We start from the raw sequence: 12,100 nt of genomic DNA on the forward strand, positions 1-12,100 counted from the left end.
AGATAATTGATGATGGTGGCTACATTAAACAATATATTTTCAATGTAGATAAAACAGTTTTCTATGGAAGAAGATGCCAACTAGGACTTCTGTGGCTAGAGATGAGAGAAGTCAATGCCTAGCTTCAAAGGACAGGCTGATTCTCTTGTTAGGGGCTAATGCAGTTGGTAACTTTCAGTTGAAGCCTACGCTCATTTACCATTTCAAAAATCCTAGAGACCTTAAGAATTATGCTGCACTTCATAAATGGAACAATAAAGCCTAGATAATAACACATCTATTTAGAGCATCGTTTACTAAATGTTTTGAGCCCACTGTTGAGACCTACTGCTCAGAAAATTCCTTTCAAAATATTAGTGCTCTGCCAGGTGTGGTGTCTTACACCTGTAATCCCAGCACTTTGGGGAGGCCAAGATGGGCAGATCCCTTGAGCCCAGGAGTTTGAGACCAACCTGGGCAACATGGTGAAACACATCTCTATAAAAAATGCAAAAACTAGCTTGGCATGGTGGTATGTGCCTATAGCCCCGGTTACTTGAGAGGCTGTAATGGGAGGATTGCTTGAGTCCAGGAGGTGGAGGTTTCAGTGAGCTGAGATTGCACCGTAGCACTCCATCTTGGGTGACAAAGTGAGACTCCATTTTGGGGGAAAAGAAAGTACTGCTCATTGACAATGCACCTGGTCACCTCAGAGTTCTGATGGAGATGTGCAGGAGATTAATACTGTTTTCACGACTGTTAGCACAACATTCATTCTACATTCTAGATCAAGGAGTAATTTTGACTTTCAAGACTTAATTTAAGAAATATATTTTGTAAGGCTATAGCTACCATAGAGAATGATTCCTGTGATGGAGCTGGGCAAAGTAAATGGAAAATCTTCACGAAAGAATTCACCATTCTAGATGCTATTAAGAATAATCATGATTTGTGGGAGGGGGTAAAAATACCACATGAATAGCAATTTGGAAGAAGTTGATTCCAGTCCTCGTGGATGAGTTTGAGGAGTTCAAGACTTTAGTAGAAGTAACTGCAGATTTGCAGCTAGCAAAGGAACTAGAATTAGAAATGGAGCCTGAAAATATGACTGAATTGCTACAATATCATGATAAAACTTGAATGAATGGGGAATTGCTTCTTTCTTATGGGTGAGCAAAGAAAGTAGTTTCTTGAGATGGGATCTACTCCTGGTGAAGATACTGTGAACATTGTTGAAATGATATCAAAGGATATAGAATATTACATAAATTTAGTTGATAAAACAGTGGTAGGATTTGAGAGGATTGACTCCAATTTTGAAAGAAGTTCTGTGGGTAAAATACTATCAAACAGCATTGCATGCTACAGAGAAATCTTTCATGGAAGAAAGAGTCCATTGAATAGCAAATTTTATTGTCTTATTTTCAGAAATTGCCACAGCCACCTCAATTCAGCAAACCCCACCCACCCTGATCAGTCAGCAGCCATCAACGTGGAGGCAAGACCCTTCACCAGCAAAAAGATTACAAATCGCTGAAGGCTCAGATGATCATTAGCATTGTTTGCCAATAAAATATTTTAAAATTAACTATGTATATTTTTAGGCATAGCGCTATTGCACACTTAGACTACAGTATAGTACAAACATACTTTTTATTTTATTTTGTTTTTTGAAAGACAGGATCTTGCTCTGTTTGCCCAGGCTGGAGTATAGTGGCGTAATCATAGCTCACATAGCTTTGAATTCCTGAGCTCAAGCAATCCTTCCACCTCAGTCTCTTGAATAACTAGGATTACAGGCATGCACTACCATGCCCAGCTAATTTTTAAATTTTTTGTAACAATGAGGTCTCACTATGTTTCCCAGGCTGGTCTTGAACTCCTGGCTTCAAGGAATCCTGCCCCCTCAGCCTCCCAAAATGCTGGGATTACAGGCATGAGCCACTGTGCCTCCCCTAAACATAATTTGTATGTGCAGTAGGAAACCAAAAAAATTGATTCACTTTATTGCAACGTTCGCTTTATTGTGGTATCTGGAACAGAACCCATAGCATCTTTGATGTATGCCTGTATAGGATAAATCCTTAAGATAAATTTCTGGGTAAAAGTTTATACTCACAAGAGGCCGAGAAGAATTAGGGAGTTGGGGGGTGGGGCAATGAAGAGATGTTGATTAATGGGTCCAAATATATAATTGGATAGAAGAAATAAGGCCTACTGTTCAATAGATTAGTAGGGTGACTACAGTTGACAATATTCTATTGTATATTTCCAAATAGCTAGAAGAGAATAATTCAGATGCTCCTAGTATAAAGAAAAGATAAATATTTAAGGTGATAGATATCTCAGTTACCCTGACTTGATCTTTACACATTATATGAATGTATCAAAATAGCATATATACCCTGAAAATATTTACATCTATTATGTATCAGTAAATAATTTTAAAATTGAAATGCATTTCACAGAAAAAGGCTATATGTGTTTTAATTCTGATAATTATTGACAATTTGTCATCTATAGGGATGGCACCAATTAAAACTCGTGATAGAAATGTATGAAAGGAACCAGGCACGGTGGCTCATGCCTGTAATCACAGCACTTTGGGAGGCTGAGGCAGGCAGATCACCTGAGGTTGGGAGTTCAAGACCAGCCTGGCCAACACGGTGAAACACCATCTCTATTAAAAATACAAAAATTAGCTGAGCATGGTGGTGGGTGCCTGTAATCCCAGCTACTTGGGAGGCAGAGGTGGGAGAATCGCTTGAACCTGGGAGGCAGAGGTTGCAGTGAGCCGAGATCACGCCACTGCACTCCAGCTGAGTGACAAAGCAAGACTCCGTCTCAAAAAAAAAAAAAAAAAAAAAAAAAGGGTGAAAGAATATACTGCTTCATACCAGCATTATTACATCATTCTGAAATCTTTTGGATTTTTGCCATTATAACTGAGAAATAATACCTAAATATAGCTTTAGTCTGCATTACTCTTATTAAGAATAAAGTCGAGCCTTTTATATGTTTCATGAACTGTTTATATATTTTCTTCTGTGAATTCGTCATATCTTTTGTTCAGTTTTTCTACTGGGTTTTTCACGTGTTTCTTGTCTATGTCCAGGACATTTAACATTCTAGGGAGATTATCCCTCTGCTGTCACACAAATTGCAAATATTTTCCTGACTCATCATTTATCTTTTGCTATTTTAATTATTTGATAAGTTAAATTTGACCTTGGTTGTAGTACTTTTTTTTGCCTTGAAAACATTTTTTTGTTTTTGTTTTTTCACTGCAGTCAGATTTAACAATCTTTATTTGTGGCCTTTAGATTTTATGTTTTAATATAAGTTCTACCCTCATTCCGAGGTCATAAAGAAAGTTCTCCACTATTTTCTCTACTACTTTATGGTTATTTTATTTTGCACTTAAAGATTTGATCTTTTGGAATTTATTCTAGTATACAGTGTGAAATTTGGGTCTAACTACAGTCTGTTCTCATTATTCACATATTCTGTATTTATGAATTCACCTACTTGCTAAAATGTATTTATAACCCCAGAATCTATACTCATAGTATTTTTGCAGTCATTCTTGATACAAGTAGTGGCAACCAATTTCAGTTGTGTGACATGTGCGTGTTCCCAGCTGAGGTCAAACAACTGATGCTCTACCTTCTCTAATACTATAAACAAGTGGGCTTCTTCCAGCCCATTTAGTATGACATTTTCATATTTTTTGTGCTGTTTGTTGGTGCCTAAGTATGGTGCTGAAGTGTTATCTAGTATTCCCAACTGCCTTACAGAGCAAATATATGTGTTAGATTAGCTTTGTTCAGGCATGAGTTCCAGTGCTGTTAGTCATGAGTTCAATGTTAATGAATCAACAATATATATTAACTAAGGTGTTAGAGTTGTGCCTGTTAGGTGAACTGGCATGTCTAAATGGTCCCGGTTTTAAGAATGTGGGTGTGTGTGAGTGAGCTCTGTGATGGGATGATGTCGCCTCCAGGGTTGGCTCCTGTTTTCAACACTAAGCTGCTGGGATAGGCTCTGGCCACCTGTGACCCTGAACTGCAATAAATGGGTTGGAAAAGGAATGAATAAATGAATACCAATTATTGTCAAATAAATATTCGTCAAGTCTACCATAATCATACAAATGCATAACAATAAACAATGCAGCACAAAAAAGCTCTGCGAGCCTGCCATATTTGTGATTGTTGGTTTCGAACGATGTGGTAGGAGGAAGTGTTCCTGACAATTTTTTGCTTTGCAAGCACTTATTTCTTGATTTAACTCATCACCACTACAACCACTGTCATTCGCTGATTTACCAAAAATTGGGTAAACAATTACCTTACTTCTCTTTATTAATCTTTCTTAAGGTATGTATAGCTCACACTTACTTCAATGTTTACTATTAGAAGTGTTTGGGTCTTTGTTTAGGAGTTTGGTAATGTTTTGGGGACCACAAATATGCTGTAGGAACTGACCTCTTGTTTATATGTGGTAAAATTCGTTTTGTTACATGTTGTTTCAGTTAAACTTGCAGTTTCCAAGAACCTATTGATGAGGTTAAGTGAGGACTTACTGTATTATGGCCCTAAATATTAAAACATCAAGGCGTGAAAGTTTGTTACTTGCAGTAATACTGTGTATTACTTGAGAAGGATTTTATAGTGTTATTGGCTCTGTGGAGAGACCAGAACTGGGTTGGAATATGGTGACAGAAGAGTCACCTTTATGTAAAGAGAGAAAGGGCAAGGGCGGCAGACCACATGGCCTTGAGGAGACCAAAGGATGCATCCTGACCCAGCTGATGGGAAGGACACAGATGGCGCACACAACTGTGATGGGAGGCTATTTCTCTGAGGTTCCCAAAACCTCAGACCTCTGCCAACAGCAGAATGATTGACAAGCAGCTTTGTAAGTGATTTCACCTCTGGGAACCCTCAGAAGCAACCTGAAGAAATTCAGCCTTATTTCTTATCCTGATCAATAAGGAAAGATTAGCTGGTTTAATAGAATTGGGAGGAAGCCATATTATACATAGCTGTAAAGCTATAAAAATGATTTGGTCAAGTGACCCCACCATCTCATTTCATTAAACACAAGAATAGTCAGATGACTACCCTAGAATTCAGGGTGAGAGATTTTAAATAGGTGAAAAATAACATAGGTATGATTCTATAGGTTGAAACTGTGGAAAGGAAAAGAATATAGAAAGGTTAAGAAGAGGTGAGGGAGATAACTGACATTAATTATGTGCTGACTGTGTTCTTGGTGCTTTACATAAATGTCATGGCACAGGAATAGACAATTAGGACAATGAAGCTTGATAGAAAGTCTAGAAATAGACTCTTGCATTTATGGATATGTAAAATGCGATAAGCATAGCACATCAGAGAATAGTGATGAGAACACTTGGTCTCATTTTAAAAAGTTAGAGCCCAAGTTACATCTCTAGACAGGTTCCAGATGGAATATGGAGTTTAACATAAAAATAAAATGTTAGAAGGAAAAATGGAATACTTTATCATTGTGGGTGAAAAAGGACACAAAATTCAGAAGCCATGTGTAGAAACTGATGAATTTGACTGTATCTTCTTTTTAGCTTTTGAATGACAAAATATATCAAAGAAACCTAGATAAAACTTTTGTCACATTTATAATAATGTTCAGTGTTCCAAAAAATAATTAAAAGACAACCCAAAAGAAAAATAATGAGCAAGGAAAATGAGCTGGCAACTCATAGGAAAAATACAAATGGCCAAGAATCAATGGAAAAAAGCTCAATGTCCCAGTTAACCAGGAAATACAAATTAAGTGAACAATAAAATAATTTTTTACCTATGTTTTAAAATTATTTAAAAACTGATAACATATGTTATTGGCAAGGGTGTTTGAGAAGCTGGTGCTGTCAAATACGAATAGAGTGAATTTGAATTGATGTAGCATTTTTTTGGAGTGAAATGTTCTTCCCTTCTAACATAATAAGTCAATTTCATGATACTCATCCAGATAAAGGAGCACAGTGGTAAGAACCTGGCCTTATGAGCAAGGTTACTTGCTTGTTGAATCCTGCTTGTTAACTTATTCCCTGCTGCTGCAAGTTATTTAGCCTCTGTCTCAGCTTTGTCATCTGAAAAGTGGGAATGATCATAGCTCTGACCTCAGATGGGTGTTGTGAATATTTCAAAAGTTACTACACGTAAAGCACTTAGATTAACAACTGTAACATAGTAAACACTCAATGAGAATTATTTTGGTCATAGAAACACAATGGAGCTGGGATGTTCACAACAGCATTATTTATAGAGATTAAAAAGAAGTAAGTAACCAAAATGATTACTTTAATGGGGAAAAGTTAAATAAATATTATTGAAGACCATGTAGGCATTAGAAGAATTAAGGAGACTGGTCATTTGATTAGCTGAGCCTTTCTTTATTGAATTCCTATAATGTGAGAGGCCCTATCCTGGCACTGGAGATATAGTGGTAGATAGAACAAAATCCTTTATCAAAAAGCAAAATGCTCCAAGAAATGTTAAGAAGGCAATTGCAAAACAGTGTTCTTAGAATGAGTCTATGAATGACAAAAACGAATAGCTTTGCCCAAAACTATGGACATGTGAAATGCCAAGAAAAATATTTGAAAGGATACTCAACATACTACTGTACCTCATTTTACCTTTTAACATTTCCAAAACTGGAAGTGATGGCATCTAAGATTGGATAAAGTATGACATTAGCAAAGGTTATCTTGGAGGTAGGATTGATGATTGGGTAAAGATGATAAGGGACTTTTTACTTTATTATTCTTTAGTTACACTTGGACTTCCACCTAAGGCACTTCTGTATTTACTTCTTATTACGTGAAACTTTGCTATGAGAAATATGTATATGACTGACTTGTGTAAGATAGCAACAACAACTAACCCTTCGGGCTTTGTGGAGGAGGGAGGTCCAGACTAGACGTGTACAGTTGCAGTCCCACCCTGATGCCCAGGTAGACAACTTGAGCATACAAACCTTGCCTACCTTGGCCTGTGGATCTTCCTACACTGCATTAGCCAATATTTTTTTAGTTACAAGTAACAGAAACCCACTTGTATTAGCTTAACTTTAAAAAGTGTGTGTGTGTGTGTGTGTGGGCGGCGGGGGGGGGGGATTTATCATAAGAATAAATGAGTATTGCAGAATCCAGGGGCTGATCCTGTGACCAGACCTGAGCAAGGATGCCCTCCGGAGCCAGGCTTGGGGTCTTTCAGCCTCTCTGGCCCTGTGTGATGTCTCTCTCTGTTTCTGTTCACCTGGTTAGTTCGTTCCTCTCCTCTCTCTGCAGAGGGGCTTTCAGACTTCTCTCTCCACAGGACAGAAGGTGGCCACCCCATGGCTGCCAGATTACATCTTTTCAATTCAAGTAGCCAACAGGGACAACTAGCATATCTGGATCCCAAATCTGAACTCCCGGGAGACAGAATCTGATTTGTTCTGTTTGGGTCGGTCAGGCATCCACGAGTGAGCAATCCTTCAGGGGCAGGGAGTGGGGCATAATACGTACAGGTATTGCTGCCAGGAGCTACTTTTGTGACCAAGGGAACATAGCTACCGAGGAAGGTGAATTATGGGCCAGGCAGAGAACTTCAACTGAATAGCTGAGAAATGTTATTCCCATGACATCTTATTCCCTTTATTCTTTTTGCTCTGGTCCTAAGGGTGTCTAGGATTTTGGTGCCCTGTGGGACCAATAAAACTAAAATCCCCTTTTCTTCCCTAAGAAACTGCTGTTTCTTGCCAGAATGGTCCCTTCCTTATAGCCTTCTCAGCCTAGCTTGCTGGCCTTAGGAGAGACTGCTAGTTTTGCCTTTAAGGGCATTTATTAGGCAGGCCTTCACTAACAAAACTAGTGACTTGCCCATTTATCTTTGCCTTTGTAGATGGAATAGAAATGTATCTTTTTGCAAAAACTAGGGATACGAGGAAACAGAGAACCCCATAGCTTCAAATGACTCTCTTTCCTCCATATTCTAGTCTAATGGCGCTAAAGAAAGCAGTCTTCATAGCCAGAATCACCACAGGGAATGCTTCTAAAATGCCTGTGACTCCCATGTACCATAGTCACCTTAGTGGGAAGGTAAAACAGAACTCAGGGCTCCCTCCTCTGAGTAGGAAGCATTTCTTAGCACGACTAGCACAAGAGATGTTTAGGGGAGACCCAGAAGCCTCTGGTTGGTTGGACAACTCTAGACTTGAGCTTCTTTTTTAATGTGGTGACAAAAAAACTTATAAACTGCTCTTTGGGGGAAAATATGTGAGGATCATGGTTTCTAATTTTAAATGAAAAGTCCACCTTCCACCATATCACCATCATTATTGATCAGATGTAGCCTCTTCTAAAAGCTGGAGGGAGTTGTCATGCAGAATTCAAGTGAGCTCACCTGGTCTCTAGCGGGCATTTTAAAGGACACAACGGAAATAGTTGAAGAAAATGAAAATGCCATTGGGTTCGAGCCCTCCTTGATGGGGAAGGACAAAGACAGGGATGGGAAAGGTAAAAGGAAGAGTGGGGAGAGAAATTCTTCAAGGTAATTTCCTTGAGTATGGGAGAAAAAGGAATGAGTATAAAGATCAGCTGGAGAAATGGAACTCCTTGTTGAGCTTCTTTTAATGGACTCACATCTACAGTAGTCCTGGAAGTGGCCTATGTGATTCCAGGCCTTGGCAACAGTAAGAAAGAACAGGGCAGTGCTGAGTCCTGCCTCTATCATCGATTTGAGCAAGGGCAGGGTCTTTGACGGTGTTCTGCAGAGCATCCTTGGGCCAAAGAGGCTCCATGCATTTTTTCAGGACTTTAGATCGTTTGCAGTTTGCCCCATAACTCCCACACATTTGCTTCTTCATGTCCCAAAGCTCTGGCTGCTGCATCGTTCCCATAGGAATGTGGATGCCTGCCAAGCGACCTCATGTGCATTCCATTCATCTCCTTGGCTGGGAGGCAGCAGGGAAGCAAATTGGCTGCTTGCTTAACTGTTTGGGTCCCACATTCACCCTGAAAGGAATCACCAAGGTTGTTGGACTTTTCCAATAATCATGAAGAAAAAACAGAAGATAAAACAAAAGAGATATTTATTTATTCATATGATCCCATCTGGAAAACAGCTATTTTTAAGGGTAGCCTAATGAAAATCACATCCTTTGGTTTGTTTGAAATCATCTTCCACCAGAAAGGCATTTTGAAGCAATGAGGCTTTGTGAGGTGTGACTCGAAACAATGTGAGTAATTTTTTTTAAGCAATCACACGGAACTGTTAGCCCTTCAATTTCAGGTTGTTGCCTTCCAAGTAATCTCAATGGGCTGTGACCCTGCAATTCCAAGATGCTCCAATCTATGTAAAATTCCTTTAAGGCAATCACTACACTCTTGCTCTGTTCTGCTTTTTGTTTATCATTCAGTCAGCACATATGGACAACTCCTGTGTGCCAAGCACTCTGCAAAGCTCTGGGGATAGAGTAATGGGGGAGGCGCAGTCTTATTGAATGTTTGACCATGCGAAGCCCCCAGGGGCCAGTGGAAAAAGCTAGCCCGACGAGGGTTTGAATCCCGGTTTACCCTCGTGCAGATTGTGTAATCTCAGGCAACTTTCCTAAACTCTTTGAGTCACAGTGCTGCATTTCCAAAAAGAAGACGGTAAAATCTGCTTGATGGGATGTCTTTGAGGAGAAAATCAGAGGAAAATATGTAGTAAGCAGCCTTAGCACACAAGCTGATATAGAGTAATTGCTCAGAAAATGAGAGCACTTATGATTTTAATTGTCTGAATTACACAGCTAGTTCAACTGCCTTTTTTTTTTTTTGGACTAGACTCTTACTGTTTGAAAAATTATTGTGTGAATGAGTAATATGCACAAGGTACCAAATTTAAAGTGTACAAAAATTAGACGATGAGAAGGATATCTTTTCCCTGTCCTTACCCCTGTGCCATTAGTTCTCCTCACTAGAAAGAATACAGCCAAGATCTTGTATATTTCCAGATTTAACTGTATTTCTCGGAGGTTGGTCCACAGCAACACTTAGTGTTCATTCTTTTTTTTCTTTTTTCCAGCTAATTGAGGTATAATTGACAAATATTGTTGTATATATTTAAGGGGAACAATGTGATGATTTGACATACATATATATTGTAAAATGATTACCACAATCAAATTAGTTAATGCATCATCATCTCACATAGTTATCATTTGTGTGTATGTGGTAAGAACACTTATGGCCTACTCTACTTGCAAATTTCAAGTGTACAATACAAAAGTATTAACTGTAGTCACTGTGTTGTACATTAGACCTCCACGATGTATTCATCTTATAATGGAAAGTTTGTACTCTTTGACCAACATCTCCCCATTTCCCCCAACCCCCAGCCTTTGGCAACCATCCTTCTGCTCTGTATGAGTTTGACCTTTTTAGATTTCACATATAAGTGGAATCATACAATGTTTGTCTTTCTGTTTCTGGCTTATTTCACTTAACATAATGCCCTCCAGGTTAATCCACATTGTCATGAACGGCAGAATTTTCTTCTTTATGGCTGGATGATATTTCATTGTCTATATATACCACCTTTTCTTTATCCATTTGTTTCCAAGTCTTGGCAATTTGAATAATGCTGCAATGAAAATAGGAGTGCAGAGAGGCACTGATCTAACTTCCTTCAGATATGTACCCAGAAATGGAATTGCTGGATCATATGGTAGTTCTAGTTTTAGTTTTTTGAGGAACCTCCATATTGTTTTCCATAATGGCTGTACTAGTTTACATTCCCACCTACCGTATAAAAGGATTCCTTTTCCTCCACATCCTCACAAACACTTACTTAATCTTTTTGATAACAGCCATCCTAACAGGTGTGAGGTGATGTCTCACTGTGGTTTTGATTTGCACGTCCCTGATGATTAGTGATACTGAGTACCTTTTCATGTACCTGTTAGCCATTTGTATGTCTCCTTTGGAAAACTATCAATTCAAGTTCTTTGTAACACTTTTTAGAAGAGATTATTTGGGATTTCTTTGCTATTGAGTTGTATGAATATTTTGTATATTTTGAGTATTTACCCCTTATCAGATAAATGACTCAAAAATATTTTTTGCTCATTCCCTAGGTTGCCTTTTCATTTTGTTGTTTCCTTTGCTGTGCAGAAATTTTTTTGTTTGATGTAGTCCCACTTATTTGTTTTTGCTTTTTTGTTGCCTTGACTTTTGGTGTCATCTGTAAAAATATCATTACTAAGGCCAATGTCAAGAAGCTTTTTCTCTGTTTTTTTTGTTTTTGTTTTTGTTTTTTTTTTTCTAGGAGTTTTATCATTTCAGGTCTTATATTGAAGTCTTGAATCCATTTTGGTTAATTTTTGTGCTGGTGTAAGATAAAGATTCTATTTCTTTCTCTTTTTTTTTTTTGCATGTCAGTATCTAGCTTTCCTAACTTTATTTATGGAAGAGACTTTCCTTTCCCTATTTTGTAATCTTGGTGCCCTTGTCAAATAATAGTTGACCATATATGCATGAGTTTCTAGTCTCTCTATTCTGTTTCATTCGTCTGTGTCTGCTTTTATGCCAGAACCACACTGATTTGATTGCTATAGCTTTGTTATACAGTTTGAAATCAGGAAGTATGATGCCTCTGATTTTATTCTTCTTTCTTAAGATTACTTTGGCTATTTGGGGTCTTTTATGATTCTATGTGAATATTTGTGTTTGTTTCCTTTTTTTTTTTTTCTATTTCTGTAAACACCACCATCGGAATTTTGATTAAGGACAGCTTTGAATCTATAAATCACTTTGGGCAATTGATCATTCTTATTGCCTCATACTTTTTAAATGATTATGTGGTATTCCATTAACTGAATGTATCATAATTGATTTTAGCCACTTCCCTATCAATGAATATTTAAGTTTTTTCTAATCTTTCACCATGACAACAATAAAGCAAAGCCCATTCCTGTGCTTAGCTTTGACTACTTCTAGTAAAAGAATGGCAAACCAAAGAAATACAACAGGCTCCTTAAGGCAGCTCCTGGCGATGTCATTGGAACTGGGTGACTGCTTGGAGCAGAAAATGCTGATCTGATTGGA

This window comes from Macaca nemestrina, chromosome 12 (assembly GCF_043159975.1).
Source record: "Macaca nemestrina isolate mMacNem1 chromosome 12, mMacNem.hap1, whole genome shotgun sequence".
Taxonomy (NCBI): Eukaryota; Metazoa; Chordata; class Mammalia; order Primates; family Cercopithecidae; genus Macaca; species Macaca nemestrina.